The sequence below is a fragment of the Ixodes scapularis genome, unplaced genomic scaffold (genome assembly GCF_016920785.2).
Source record: "Ixodes scapularis isolate PalLabHiFi unplaced genomic scaffold, ASM1692078v2 ptg000827l_1___fragment_1__unscaffolded, whole genome shotgun sequence".
Taxonomy (NCBI): Eukaryota; Metazoa; Arthropoda; class Arachnida; order Ixodida; family Ixodidae; genus Ixodes; species Ixodes scapularis.
The window spans coordinates 391,159-396,575 of NW_024610045.1; the positions used below are offsets into that span (position 1 = coordinate 391,159).

General features: G+C 51.8%; 1 pseudogene; it reads left to right on the top strand.

The window, feature by feature from the left end:
* Positions 1 to 503: 503 nt before the first annotated feature.
* LOC120841283 lies at positions 504 to 1,059 on the top strand (annotated as a pseudogene).
* Positions 1,060 to 5,417: the final 4,358 nt, after the last annotated feature.

The following is a 5,417-nucleotide window of genomic DNA, read 5'->3' on the forward strand; positions in this document are numbered from 1 at the left end:
TCTCTGCGACCGCATGGGACACTGGGCTGCTGACTGCCGGGAGAAAGGCCCGAAGACTACCTCCTGCTGGAGGTGTGGTCGGGCGGGCCACACCGCAAATTCCTGCCAAGGAGGATTCCAAGAAGAACCCGGGGGCAACCTCAAGCTTCCTGCTGCGTGGCTGCTGAGAACGCCCACATGACCGACGGGCTCATTCAGAACGGGTACTTGAAATTGAAGAATGGGGAACGACTCCCGATTGTAAGTTTGATCATTGCGGCCGAAACGAAGCACTTGACGGATGAAGTACCGGTACGAACTGGAAAAGTGGGAAAACGGGTCGTCACGATCATCCGCGACAACGGGTGCAACACCGTTATCGTTCGGAGGGGCTTTATCGCAGATGAGGACCTCATGGGAGGTCTAAAGCGGTTTACCTGGTGGATGGCCCGGTCAGGGCACTCCCCGAAGCCAGGCTGTCGATGCGCACTTCCTTCTTCAGCAGCGAGGTAACAGCACTCTGCATGGAGAGTCCATTATACAACATAATTCTGGGCAACATTCCTGGGGCTCTGGCAGCAGGAGAGCCTGATTCCGAGTGTGATGCAGAAGCAGCTGATGACGGGATCACCACCGAAGCCGACAGGGAAAATGAAGTCGAGTCTACCATGAGTGCCGCCGTGGAAACCAGGCTTCAAAGGAAGAGCAGGATCTAAGTGGCTGGATCTAAGCCACTAAAGGTCCCGGAAATCCAGAATGAAACCGTCACTCCCGAAGCTCTGCGGGCAGAACAACGTAAGGACGAGGGCCACCGGAGCTGTTTCTTGAACGAGGGCAAGGAAATGACTGTGAAGAAGAAGACACATCCTTGCGAGTTTGTTATCAAGGAGTTGGATCTGAAACACTCGACAAATTTGTTTCACGGCAACCTGCTGACAAAGTGCGAAGAGCGACGGACGGGGGGGCGACCAATGCCTGCAACATAGTAACTCACGAAGAAGAGGAACGCGAACAGGATTTCTCTTTACTAATGGAAGCAAGCAGGAGCTCGAAAGACGTTGTGTTCGAGACGGGCCTTAGCCCTCATTAGAAGACGGACGCCAAGGCAGTAGTAGAGAGGTTCCACAACATCTCGCTCTTTCTGAGAAGGACCGATCTCTTCGAATATGAACTACAAACCTGTTCCAGGGCGTCTTTACAAATTGAAATGTGTCCATCCAGAAGCCGGTAATAATACCCTGGCGGTGGTCGCGAGAAACAATCCTAATAAGTCCCTCGCAGCACTTCTCGATGACCGGAAGTATGGTGCACGTGATGTTTCAGTCATGGTAATTACAAAATCCTGGTGGAAGAGTGCGACTAGCGGAACGATCGACGTAATCCGTACGGCAAGCGCCGAGGGCCGGGAATCTGCCGTCCAAGTGGTCGCACTCTGTTCGAGCAAAACACAGTTGAGCGGCACACTTGTTTCTTACATCTTTTTGCATGATCATGATCGAAACATCACGACCCCCCCCCCCCCGAACATCGCCACGCGTCATTGTTTCTAAGGTGTACAAAAACTGGCTGCAAAAACCACGATTGTTGGTTGCCTATGAATTGCAGTAGCATTCGTCATAAGACTCACGACGCAGCTTACTGTGAGTACAACAATGCGAATTTTGACTAAACACTTTATTTTACGCTTGGTTTATGATTGAATCAATGTCGTCACCGTGCCTGCAGTGCGCCACTTAAAAATTGAGCGATTGCTTCGCCTTCGTGTAAATTTTTAAGCTTCCGTCTCTCTGTAATCGTTTAATGTTCAATCTAGTGCTACTAACAAATGTACGCTTCAAACTAACGACACTTGGCCATATTGCGGCTTAAAATCATGGTTGCCAGTTTATCTGAAGCTTTGTCTGAAATCCCAGGAAATGTTTTTTGCCCTCAAATGTTTTAACAGCTATTATGTCGCAGCCCTGGTCGCCGACATAGCAGCCACGAAGAGGAGATGCGTACGCCGCGAGCTTCGAACCCGAAAATCTGATCTTTACCGCGATGTGGATGCTCTATATACAAAAAATGACAATGTTGCCGACACAACATATTTTCTCTCTAGAAACAACAACCCTAGAAACTAAATACAAGCAATAAAAAAAGGAACAGTATAACTGATAGTAAAAAAAACAGTAACATAGCTAGTTCATTACAAAGTCTCTTTGCCAAGCAGGCTTTCTCCTCAGCAGAGGTGCTCTCGTTGTCCTTGTATTGACCTGGGCCGAAGCTGCCTCTTACTCTGGACAAGCCACCGAGGTCTCGTGTACCGTCAGTACCGTTAAAGCCGACAGAAAATCCATCTCCGCTGTCTCGGTTCTCGCCGAAGAAGCCACGGGACGAGTCTCTGGGATCTCGGCTACAGCCGCATCAGCCAACTCCAGCGTTGACGCCGCTTGCTGTGATGCTGTCGACAGGCGCTTCCCCGCTTCTCCACAACCGGAAAGCTTCGTCGCATTGCAGGTCCGGTTGTCGCTGAGCGTGTAAGAACTTGGTCCATGTGTACCAGTGATAAGCATTGGGCGCGTATAGTGCGATGTCCCTTTTTTTTTGGTATGTTTGGCTTGCGGACCCTGACGAAATCGCCCGGCTTGAAGGTTGGCGCCCTTGCTCTCCTCTTGGAGTCCGTGTAGCGCTTGCTGTAAGCCTGCCGCTGCTGTATTCGCGCTTTGATGTCAGATAATTCAGAGCTAAGGTTCACAAAGAACTTTGATGACGGGAACCCCACAATGTCCAGCCTCTACCGAGGAACTCCACCATGCGAGAGCAGAGCAGGCGGTACCCCCGTTGTGGCACGAGGTGTGCACCTGTGAACGTCCAGGTACTCCAGGACGGCCACTTCAAGAGGCCGGTGATCCAGTGCTGCCACCTGGATAAACCCCTTGAAAACCTTGTTAAACCGCTCCACTTGCCCGTTGCACTGTGGGTAATAAACCGACGAGCAACGGTGACAATTTCCTCTTTTTTTTCAGGAAGTCTTCAAAGGCTGTGGACATAAACTGTGACCCATGGTCAGTCAGAATTTCATTTCGGTAGCCTCTCTGCTAAACGTAGCAGATAAAAACTTAATCGCCGTCTGTGTTGTCACAACTGATGCGAAGCATACCTCTGGCCACTTTGAGTAAAAGTCTACCAAGGTAATGGCATACTCGTGTCCACTCCCAGTTCTGGTGAATGGCCGAACAATATTCACAACCAGCTTCTGCGAGGCCCGTTCTGGAAGCGGAATTGGCTGAAGTAGTGCTCTGACCGTTTCTGCAGACTTGTCTGCAGACTGGCATTCACAGCAGTTCCTAATAACTTGCTCCACCTGTTGGTCGAGACCCGGCCACGAATATCGCTCGCGCAACAATTGTGGGTCTCGTGTGCCTGCTCAATCATGGTGGCCATCAGCGACGCCGGGATGACCAGTCGTTCTCCTCGCAGCAGCAAGTTGTCGACCATTGCCAACTGGTCTCTCACTCGGAAGAATGGAAGTAACTTGGAAGCCCCCGCAGGGGGCACCTGTGAAAGCAGGTGTTTGGAGAGTGGCGTCTCCACGGACCCCGAGCTCCGCAGGGGGCGCCTACACCCTAGGTGCTAAGTGCTTGGTGAGTAGCGTCACCACGGACCCTAGCCACTTTGGCGACACCACAGACCCTGAGTAAAAGTGGCTAAGACCCACCCACGTCTGGCTGTGCGTGGCGAGCCCGTGTCCAGGGAAAAGGGCATCCTGGTAGTTGAGCTGAGCCCGGGGTAGGTTTGGACCCTTCTGGGCCCCCCGGGCGAGGCAACACACCACTTTGGCCCCTGCTTCCTGTAGACGGGTGTCCTGGCTTGGCCCGACCAGGATGATTCAGTCAGTCGCCACATCTTCTACTATCCCCTCTTATCTTTCTCTTTTCTCTGCTCTTCGTTTATTCCTTTTCACCTTCTTTGGCGGCAAGGGCTAACCGTGGGTGGCGATAGACCCCTTGTCCGGATCCACACTAGGTTATAGTGCCTGGGCAGCACTGGTAGTGTAATGTTGTCAGCAAAGCCATATTTGTTATGGCACATTGCCTACCCCCGTGTTGGGCTCCGTGGTGGGTGGTGCACCCGGGGCACAGAAATTCTCTCCCATCTCTATGGGTACTAAACAAAAAACCTTTCTTGATCGGCCCCCCAAAAGGGGCCGCACCGAAGTACATGCGATTAATACTACTAGATCTGCAGAAAAATTTCCAAGATTCCTTGTGTTGCACTCTGAGAGTGAGAAACCTTTGGCGAAACTGTCATTATTCCTTGTTTCCAAAACACTTGAGTCCATTGTTGGAAAGAACTTCTCTGCCAAAAAAATGACATCCGGAGATCTGCTCGTTGAGATTAAAACCAGTGAACAGAGCACAGCACTCCTATCACTAAATTCCGTTTCTGACTATAAAGTGACAGTCACTCCCCACCGTACATTGAACACAGTAAAAGGTGTGATTTCTGAAGATGACCTCCTCGAAAGTACAGAAGATGAACTCGTAGATGGCCTCAGTGACCAAGGAGTTGTCGCTGCAAAGCGAATCTCCCTTCGTCGAGAGGGGCAAGAGATCAAAACAAAACATGTCATTTTGACTTTCGAGTTGAGCAAAGTTCCCGAGTTAATCAAGGCTGGGTACTTGAACTGTAGAGTACGGCCATATGTGCCGAACCCCAGGAGATGTTTCCATTGCCAGAGGTTCGGCCATAGTGCCCAGAGCTGCAGGGGCAAGACCACGTGCGCCAAGTGCGGTCAGAACGATCACCCGTCAGACAACTGCGCAAACCCACAACACTGCGTCAACTGCGGCGAACCACACGCCGCTTACTCCCGTTCTTGTAAAAAATGGAAAGAAGAGAAGGAAGTAATTACCCTCAAAGTAAAAGAAAACATCTCGTTCCCTGAGGCCAGGAAGCGACTTTCTTTTCTACAGAAAGGATCTTTCGCTACGGTAACACGCACAGGGGGCGTGTCACCGAAAACCTCGGTGGGAACCCAGGTCTGTCCCAAAGACCTGGCAGCCCCACCGACACCCCCTGCCCCCCCAAGGTCGGCTCCACGACCACGTTTGTCGTTGGAGCCAAAAGGTTCACAGTGCCTGAATGGTGCTGCCGCGCCTCTCTTAAAGGAGGCAATAGACACCATGGCAGGAAAGAAGGTATCCCCTCCAAAGGGATCAGGGGTGGTGCCTCTCGCACCACCCTCAGTCCTTAAAGAGGGTCCGTCGCAGACCACCTCCTCTAAGGAGCTGGAGCGGACACCCTCGTCGTCTGCTCGCTCTTCAGGCCGAGGCTGGGCTTTGCCCACTCCCGCCTCGACCAGCTCTGGAAAGCCTGGCCAGCTGGACGAGGCATACTCGACCGCAAGCCAGCAGTCAATAGATGAAATGATGGATGAGAGCAAACCACCCTCT